This window comes from Chamaea fasciata, unplaced genomic scaffold, assembly GCF_029207755.1.
Source record: "Chamaea fasciata isolate MVZ Bird 193981 ecotype frontalis unplaced genomic scaffold, bChaFas1.0.hap1 SCAF_19, whole genome shotgun sequence".
Taxonomy (NCBI): Eukaryota; Metazoa; Chordata; class Aves; order Passeriformes; family Sylviidae; genus Chamaea; species Chamaea fasciata.
This window is the reverse complement of record NW_027094104.1, coordinates 4476733-4486785: the sequence shown is the minus strand read 5'-3', so window position 1 is coordinate 4486785 and position 10053 is coordinate 4476733. Positions and strand designations below refer to the sequence as shown.

General features: G+C 50.3%; 1 long non-coding RNA gene across 1 annotated transcript; it reads right to left on the bottom strand.

Annotated features, from left to right (window-relative positions):
* Nucleotides 1-3994: 3994 nt before the first annotated feature.
* LOC136299158 (uncharacterized) lies at nt 3995-8720 on the bottom strand. The gene is made up of 3 exons (XR_010723447.1): nt 8689-8720; nt 8456-8586; nt 3995-4804 (listed from the first exon to the last, which is right to left on the bottom strand). It is a non-coding gene; the product is annotated as an uncharacterized lncRNA (long non-coding RNA).
* Nucleotides 8721-10053: the final 1333 nt, after the last annotated feature.

Genomic DNA, 10053 nt, shown 5'->3' with positions numbered 1-10053 from the left:
GCTTCATCTGGGGCTAGGATTTTCTGGTCTGGTGTCTCTGCACTTAGAAGCACTCAAACATGTTTATCTTTGTGTGTTTGCGCGTTCACTGAGCTGAGAAAGCGAGGATTGGGCAATAAAGTTCATTCCACTGAAATCATCACCCCCCACCCCAATCAACCCGGAGATTTCACACTTGATTTTAAAAGATGGGCTGCCAACCACGGCTGCATTTTTTCTGCAGACCCCTCCTAGGTGCCACCTCTGCTTTACACGGGAGATGGAAGGTCTATTTATAAATTCCAGCCTGATGCCATCTGCACAGAGCCATCAGAGCCATCAGACCTGGTCCGGGTGCCAGCTGGGAGCTGTAATCCCCGAATGTGCCCCGGGAGCCCTCGGGGAGAAGCGCTCTGGGTGGAGACCTTCCCGCTTTGGCTCCAAACCACCCCGCAGGTGTTGGGCTCCAGGAGAGTCACCAAGGTGTGAGGCAAAGCCAGCCATTCCAGCCAGCCCAGACTGGTTCATGCTTATTTTCTTTCCTGCTAATTGCACCCGCAGCCAGGATTCCCTCGTTAGCCGCGGGAACGCCGCTGGAGCCCCGCCGCCGCTTTCTCCCCTTCCCACCCGGGTTTATTCCCGAAGTTGGCAGGCTGGAAAACTGGCCTGGCTCCAACCCTCCCAGAGCCTGGAACACGAGCCTTGCACAACCCTCCCAAGGCACCACTTTCCCCGTTGCCACCTCCGCTGGCAGCGCCGTCCCAGGCCGTTCCCTCTTGCCCAACATGCCCGTGTTCCCCTGGGAAAGCTCCGTCTGGGACAGAAAATGATGTTTGAAAACAAAGGCACGTGGCAGTGGTGGCAGGGACAGCTGGATGCGCTCGCTGAGGAGAGGGATGATTAATTGTGGGGAAACCTACGATTTGGTCACGGTGGGGTGGTGAAAACAGAGCGCTGCACTTCATTCCCACTTCATTCCCACTTCATTTCCATGGAGGTCATCCTGGTTTCCAGTCTCAGCAGTGGCTTTCTCTGCTCTGGAGGAATTTGCGGCGTCCCCATGTGATGCCGTGGCCTGGGCAGGCCGCAGGAGCAGCCCCGAGGGCAGGTTTGTCACCAGCTGTCCCCTGCCTGCTTAAACTCAGCTGTGAGGGGGATGCAACTCAACCCAAGCTCTGGAAAACAGAAGGAATTGATCTGCCCAGTGAATGCCCAGAGCTCTGGATTGGCATTCTGCCTCCTGAACTGTTACCTGTTGGTCACCACACCAACAGACAAGTCCCCAATTCAATGGGAAGCTTTAATTCCACCTGGGAAACGTGGAGTTCCAACCCACATTATTGGGTGGCTCAAACTCATGGAATCGTGGAATGATTTGGGTGGGAAGGGACCTCAAAGCTCATCCAGTTCCACAGGGACACCTCCCACTGTCCCAGGCTGCTCCAAGCCCCATCCAGCCTGGCCTTGGGCACTGCCAGGGATCCTGGGGCAGCCACAGCTTCTCTGGGAATTCCATCCCAGGGCCAAGAATCCCTTCCCAATCTCCCATCCAGCCCTGCCCTCTGTCAGTTTGAAGCCATTCCCCGTGTCCTGTCCCTCCATCCCTTGTCCCCAGTCCCTCTGCAGCTCTCCTGGGGCCCCTTTAGGCCCTGGCAGGGCCTCTGAGCTCTCCCCAGAGCCTTTCTTTTCTCCAGGCTGAAAAACCTAATAAACAAAATAGGAATATTAAATATATTTGTTAACAACAAACGTTATAAATATTGAATTTAAATCCATGTTTAAGACCTTTCCCTAAATGATTGACCAGAGGTTTACGACACAAGTCAGTAACTAAACATGGTTTGTTTAAAGAACAGTTCCATTTTAAAAAGCAAATGCTGTCAAACCACTCATGGGGGGAGAAAAAAGTGCCCTTGGCGTTGTATTAACGATATATTTTTAATTTCCCAGTTGCTGCAGTCTCGCTGTTTGCATTTAAGGCTGTCAGAAAGAATTGTTTAATAAGTGCCACGGAACAAAGAGGCTGGAAATCACCTCCCTAGGAAAGCCAGGAAAGCTTTCAGCAAGAACCTGGAGAAAGAAAAGCCCGGTCAATACTCGGAAGTGCCTGTTCGTGCTGTAATTAAAGGAATTTTGATAGATTAAACCCTCGGTGGGGCTGAATAACATCTCTGCAGGGAATGGCAGAGAGGTTTTAGGGAACAGGGATAAATTGGTGTCACAACTGTCAGTGCAGGAAGCTCTGGAAGGATGGGCTCACTTCTTAGGATCAGCAGTTTTCCAAGGCAAGGCCAGCAAAGCTTGGCCTAATCCAGGTCTAGCAAGGACAGGTGGGAGGAGGGATGGCTGGGGGGAAATGCCTCATCCGTCCTCCCACTGCAGGAAAAATTCATCCACCTCCTCTTGCTCTGTTTCAACTTGATCATGAACTTCATGACGGAAATGAAGGATGGGGACTGAGATATTGGTAAAAATCCCTGGGTTTGGTGGGGAAACCCAAGGAATTTCACTGACGTTGGTCTGGTTTTGTTGGGTTGATTGGTTCTGGTCTGGTTTTTTTTTTTTTTTTTTTTGCAGCATGGAGCCTCATCTTTATAATAAATAAAACCAAATTCCGGAAAACACCACCTGGCCTTAATTCCTGGCCTAATGAACTGCACAGCACCAATCTGAGCTCTTCCTCCTGGTTAAGCATCCCTCCCCAGCAGGCTCTGGGACGGCTTTCAGCAGGAGCAGCAGGAGCTTTTCCAGCCCCGTTTTACAGAGCTTTGCCTTGGCTTTGTCCTCCTTACACAACCCTGACATTTCAAATGTCAGCTTTTTATTGAGCAAGAGACTTGGAGGAGTTCAAGTGGCCTCGAAAAAAGTAATCCCCAGAACCCATCCCGGTCTCCAGGGAGCTCCTGCTCTGCTGGAAGGAGCTGGGGTGGCTCCCAGGACCTGCAGCCCTTCCGTGGCCCCTCCAGGGGTTCTCTCACCTTCACTTTCGCCCCTGATTATCCCCTCTCAGCCTCTGAGTGAGGTTTTCTGGTCTCATCTGGGGAGCGAGGCGAGGGCAGGGCTGGGTGTGCTCTCCACGCCCTCTGGGGCTGCTGAGCTCTGCAGGGAGCTGGGGCAGTGCTGGGAATTTTGGCACCTTCCACCAGAGCTGGGGCACTGCTGAACCACTCTGAGGAGCCCTGGGCACGAGGAGGGGCATTTTAATCTGCAGGAAAGCACTTTAATCCCTCAGCTCCTTGTGCTCAGAGCTGCTGGGGACATTTCCTTCCCAGCCCAGCTCTTGCTGCAGCTTCTGGCTCATCTTGGGGCTGGAGGCACAAAGTGCAGGAGGGAGTGCCCTGGGGCGCAGCATTCACTGAATCCCAGGAGCTCTGAGAATGGAAAAGCTCTCCAAGGTCATCCGGCCAGCTGTGCCCAGTCCCCACCTTGTCCCCAACCCAGAGCTCTGGGTGTCATCTCCAGCCCTTCCTTGGGCACCTCCAGGGATGGTGAAACCGCCCTGAGCAGCCGCTTCCCATTAAGGAAATTCCTCCTCTTGTCCTGCACCAGCCCTTGAGGCCATCTCCTCTTGTCCTGTCCCTGTTCCCTGAGTCCCACCTCCTGTCAGGGAGCTGTGCAGAGCCAGAAGTTCCCCCTGAGCCTCCTTTTCCCCTTTCCCAGCTCCCTCAGCCTCTCCTGGGGCTCCAACCCCTTCCCCAGCTTCGTTCCCTTCCCTGGACTCGCTCCAGCCCCTCCAGACCTGACTCACCATTCAGAAAACAAATATTTGGAGGCCCAGGTGAACCCGGGGTGCAGAGGGGGTGGAATCACCCGGTTCCAAGGGCACAAAGCTCCTCCATCCCTGGAGCCACCTCACCAAATGATAAAAGATTTTGGGGAGGGTAAAGAAAAGAAAACAGGAAAACGTGACCTGAGTTTCTCTGCTCATCGTGGGGCTGCTCCAACCAAGGGTTTTGAGCGCTCCCAGAGCCAGAAGAGAGGGGAAAAAGGAGTGTTGGGGGTGTGGGAAGGGAGAGAGCCTGTTGTGGAGAGGGAAAAGATCTCCTTGGAGAGTGCCAGCACAGCCCCAGGCACTCTGGGGTCCCTGCCGTGCCCGTGGCCAGGGCTGGGATGGCAAACGCGGCCCGGGAAGCGAGGACGATGCTGGGAGGGACTGGCAAACACCTCCAGCTGCTGCAGCAAACAGCCACGAGGGCTGGGGTTCGGGCCCTGCCTCTCATTAGCAGCAGCTCCCTGCTTCCAGGCCCTTTACAGGATGGAGGGGTTTAAGAACACATTTTACCATCCATTTAATGTAACAATATTAAGCTCGATTTGGCAAGGCCACTTCAGACATAAAACTTTAAAATGAGCTTTTTCAGAGCATAAAATCACAATTGGTCCTGCTAGTAAAAGGATAAAATAAATGTCTATTCACCCTAATTGCTGTCAAACTTGTGACTTTTTTTGTTTTGTTTTGTTTTGTTTTCTTTTATATGTAGTAAAGCCAACGTGGTTTTATTGTATAGGGTGCAAACGCTCACCGTGTAATATTATAAATCCTGCAGAGAATTAAGCATCTGCACATTTTTCCTGGCTGTTTCTTGCTTTAACTCGAAACGTCTGTGAGCCCTGGCAGGACAGGGAAGTCTGTGGGCGAGCCTGATCCCACCTCTTTTCCAGCCCCGCTCTTTTCCAGCGTGCTGGCAGCGGGGATTCGCGAGGCTCAGAGCAGCTGGTGACGAACTGAGCAGCCTGGGAGGGTGTCACAAAGATCCAGAACATCCATGGGGTTTCTCCACCTCGTGATCCCGAAGGCTGGAAGGAGCCAGCCTCCTGCAAGCTCCTGTTGGAAAACAAGAATCCTTAGATCAGCTCCTCCTGCCTCCGAGCCAATGTGGGAATTGTTGGATGCAGGAGCTGAGATCTCTGACCTTTGCTAAACTGCTTTTGCTTCACTGGTGTCCCTGTGGTTCCAGAACAGCTCTGCCTGCTGTGATTCCAGCAGGAATTCCTGCTCTGCCTTAATCTCATCCCTGAAAACCCCTAAAAGTAATTTTTGGATCCCTCTGACCTTTACTAACCTCTGCTTTGGTTAATGGGTCCTGGGCTCTCCCTGTGGCTCTAGAACAGCTCTGCCTGCTGTGATTCCAGCAGGAATTCCTGCTCTGCCTTAATCTCATCCCTGAAAACCCCTAAAAGTAATTTTTGGATCCCTCTGACCTTTACTAACCTCTGCTTTGGTTAATGGGTCCTGGGCTCTCCCTGTGGCTCTAGAACAGCTCTGCCTGCTGTGATCCCAGCAGGAATTCCTGCTCTGCCTCCCCCTGGTCCCTGAAAACCCCTCTGAGGAGCTCGGAGGGTTTGGTGGTGCCCTGGCAGATGTCCCACTGAGGGGTGCAGCAGGGATTGCCCCATTTCACCTGGCCTGGGGGTGTGAGTAGAGGGAATTGCGAAAGGAAAAAGGCTCCAGGTGATCCCAGATCCATCCCAGGGACTGAAGGGGGCTGGATAACCCGGGACGAGCACCCAGCAAGGCTTAATCAAAGCAGTGAACAGAAAAAGAACAAACCCCTCTCTGTTATTGCTGTATTTCTTTCCCTTGGAGGTTCTCCGACCTCCCAGAGACGGCCCAGCCGCCCAAGAGAGTCACCCAGGGACGAGATGGGAAGAGCAAAACGGAACGTGTGAAATCTGCAGGTGTTTTTTAAAAAAGAGCAAAGAATTTGCCTGGGTGGGGGCTGGAGGAGCTGGGACAGGCGGCGTGTGACAGAACCCTGCTCCTGCCACTCCTCCACTCCCACCACTCCACTCCTTACAGTTTTTCATTAGTTTCTTCCAATTTTGGAAAAAAACATAATTATGATGGGTTTCACAAAACTTTTTTTTTTAATCTTTACCAATTCAAACCCAGCAGAGATTTTTTTTTTTTTTTTGTGCAATGACATTTAAAATTAAATGACGGCGATTCATGCCACCTTTCCTCCTGTTGCTCCTCGTGGGGTTCTTTGGAAAGCGAGGATTTTCCCAGCTCAGACTGGATGTATTCGCAGATTTCCAGCCTCGCAGGCAGCCCCAGCAGAGATAAGGGCTGGGATATTTGCACTGTGTTGTTCTTCCACTAGATGTCCCAGTAAATATTATTTACATTGATGGGGATTGAAGGATTTCCCTGGAATGCTGTTTATATAATATTCATATATATATATATGAATATAACATTATATATAAAAGTAAATACATATAATTTACTTTTAGGTTAGGGTATATATATAATTATATTTATAATTGTTTATTATAAATATATAATTTATTTATATATGTATAAAAATAAAAAGTCAAAAATATATAAAAATATTTCTTTTTTTTAAAATTAAAGTATATATAAAAGTTTAAAAAGGCAAAAAAAAAAAATCGATAGGCATCGAGCAGCAATTCCACCTGGTCCCCTGTCCCAAATCCCAGCTCTCTGTTCTGCTGGCACTGCGACACTGCCCAGGGGACAGGAGCAGGAATTCCTCCTGGTTCCCTGTCCCAAATCCCACGTGCAGGAGCATCCCCAGGGCTGCGCTGAATTTAACCCTTTGCTCCCCGTCTCCTCCCGGCCCGGGAGAGCCCAAACCCCTGTCGGGCACGGGCTGTGGAACCGGGATGTGCCGGGGCTGTGAAATCAGAGCTGCTGGCGCTGGTTTGATCCCTTTTGTTCTCGCGTGGTGGTCTCTGCTCCCAGCCTGCCACGACCACAAAAAGCTCCTCACTTGTTCCTTCTTGCCGAGCTTTTCGCTGTCCTTCAGCGGGGGAAGCTTTCAATGAGACACCGTCACTGCCCGGGGGGCAAAAATGCAAAGCAGACAAAGCAACCCCCAACCCAACCCAACCCCCAAAATCCCCCCCGACAGCTCCAGGTGCAGGACATAACACAGCGAGGGGAAACACGTGAAACTGTGTTCCTTTTTGAGCTGGAATTAAAGGAATCGGGTTAATGGTTATTTAAGTAGACGCACAGGAGAACAGATTGACTGCAGATAGGAAACAGGTGAGTGCAAACAGGATGGGTGATAAGGGGACAGGTGGGTTTATTAAATTGCTTTTTAAAATACAGAAGAGGGCTGTGAAGTAGGGAGGAGTGGGAGTGCTGGAGTTTGGGGTGGCTGGTTTGAATTTTAGCTCCTCAGGACCACAAAGCTGTCACTTAAAAGGAAGATACTCAGAGAGAAGGGCAGAGCCTTCCTGAAACAGAAAGAATTCACCTCTCCTGGAACTACCTCCCTGAAACTCCTTCATCCATGTAAAATTTGGCACCCGACTCCCTCTCAGGCCAAGGTAGATAAGACATGTTTGCCAGAGTATCCCTAAAACTGATAAGAAGGGAGGGCAGGAGGAATCAGCCCCTCTGGGGGCTGTGCCCTCATCCCAGGTGAGACACCTGCACAGGTAAAGTCGGCAGCAAGTCCTGACTTTCATTCCTCAAAAAAAAAAAAAAAAAAAGGCAAATAAATCACAAACAAGCCTGAAGATGGTTTCTTCACACATTTCCCTTCCTCAGAGAAAATCTCTCCTGGAAAGCTCCATTCCAGCTCTTGTTTTCCGGGCTGGCAGCAGGATCGTGCTTGGGGACACTTGAATAGCGTTGGGATTGTTTTGGGGTTTTTTTTAATATCCTGGGAGAAATTAAATCAACAGACAAATGTGGAAGCTCTGAGTGGAAAATCATGTCCAGACTTGTGTGTAGAGAGAGAAAAAAAAAAAAGAAGAAGAAAAATACAGCGATAACAAGGCAAACCCTGCCATTTCAGGTTTATGTTACGTTCATGGGGCAAGGGGGAAAAAGTCCTGCTCAGCTTTTAAACCTGTCCTCTGTCTGCAGGCAGCAATCCCAGACTCTCCATTAGTTGTGCAGTAAAAGTCAGGAAAAGATGGGAGGAGACAAAATATGGGATGCGAGTGCGGTGGCTGCAGGATGAGAGGATGATTTCTGTGGTGTTGCTTTGGCCTAACATGATAGAATAACCTAAAAAAAAACCCAAAACACCCAACCTGGGGCACCCAGACAGACTCCTGGAGCTTCTGAAGTGGAGTTTAAAATGGACAATGTGTTCTCCTTATTTCCCTGGGCTCAGTTTTCCTCAGCTGCGAATCCTGGGGATCCTCTTCCATCTCTCAACACAGATCTTCAGCCAAATAATAGTCAGGAAAAAACATTGGGAAGCTCATCAAGGAGGAAGGAGGTCCCTGTGTATCTGCCACCGCCTGGCTCAGGATTTGATGGATCAACAGTGCCAGGGAGCAGAGGAAGAGCACTGGGAATTCCCAGCCTGGATAAATCACACTTACATCCCACCCTCAAGCTGGGAAAAGAGAATTTTGGGGAACAAGCTGACGGAGATAGGGAGAGAACTGGAAAATTGATGTTTCTTTAATAAATTTTTCCTCAATTCTTTTTCTAAAACTCTCATAATTCTATTCCCGACTCCTTGGTAGGAGCATGTGGATTTACCTGTGGTGATGGAACAGCTTCAGTCCTTGGGAATCTTCCCTGATTCCTCACTCTGGCAGTCTTTAAAAGATGAGGATTAGGGTTCACCTTTCCCATGGGAATCGCTCCAGATTTGTTGGGCTGGGATGATCCTGTGGAAAAGGAGAATTTCCATGGGGCAGCAGCCACCCCGTGGATCTGCAAGGAACCAAGGGCAAGACCCCAAAGGACAACCAGGACCAAGCCCAACTCACCTGGCACTGCAAACCCCACCTGAGGTCACAACTGCATTTCCAACCCTACGAGAAACCTGGGGTTGATTTAACCCACTAAAGATAATTAGGTGATAATTAACACGTCACAAATGACAGGGATTCTTATTGCTGGAGCAACAGGCACCTCCAGGACAGATTTCCAGTCTTGGCTCAGCCCGATATTTTGCTGTGGGTTGTTGCTTTTTTAAATTTTTTTTTTTTTTTTTTTTTTTTTGCTTCCCAGAAGCCAATTTTTGGAGAGGCCAGGCTGCAGGAAGGCACCTCGGGATGCAGCAGGGAATGAATTGGAGCGGCCCTCTTCCTGAAAGGAGGTGATGATGAAACGGGGAGAGATGTGGCTCTGATAACCAACACCCACCTTCCCCAGCCCCCGGCGTGTTTGGGGTGGCTCCTGGCCAGGAGGGAGCTTTGTCAACAGCTTTGATTGGGGTGATTTTAACCCTGGGCTGGCTCGGCTCCCCCCATGAGCAATCCAGCAGATTCTCAACTTTTCAGTGCTTTTAAAAGCAACAGAGGACAACAGAATCATGGATTCGTGGAATGGTTTGGGTTGGAAGGGAGTTTGAAAATCACCCTCCCTCATCTCCCACTGGGTGTGAGAAAAAAACCCCCTAAAACACAACCTTAAACCCTAACCCTGACCCTGTTATTCCTGATTTTCATCCTCACAAAACCTCTCCACCCTCTGGAAGGTCAGGGCCGGGAGCTGGTGCTTTCAGCAGACCAAGCAATCCCTGGCTCAGCCCTCCCCAGGTGACACTTCAGGTGACAGTGGATGCCACCAAGGCGTGCCCCTGATCCCTGCATCAGCCCTGCAGAGGCTCCAGCAGGATCCGTGTGAGCAACTCAAGCTTTATCCTGTCCTAAAAACAGCCCCAGGTCAGGACGGGGTCAGGGAGAAACTCTCCAGCCCTCTTTGAATTCCGTTATGGACATCATAATTCAGATTTTGGGGAGTTCCTTTCCAAGCCTTTAAAATCAAGGTGCAACAGCAACCAAACCACTTTGTCCTGCCATGGATCCACTTCACATCCACCAGCCAATTAAACCCCAAAATGGCCAAGAGAAGCCTTTCAAAGCACCCTTCAGCTTCGAGTGCTGGATTGTCCTGTTTTTTCCTCCGAATTCCCACTGGAAAGAAGAACCAGTGGATTCCCATGGGGTCACCCAAAGTCCGAGGGATGAAGTGGAAGGAGCTGTGAAACTTCACCTCTGGGGCTTGTCCCAGAATTACAAAACTGATCCAAGAGCTGAAATATCCGCCTTTCCATCTTTCCCCCGGCCCAGCTCCGCCTGTCCTGCCTGGGCACAGGCTCCATCCTGGTGTCTCTTTGTTTGATTAAA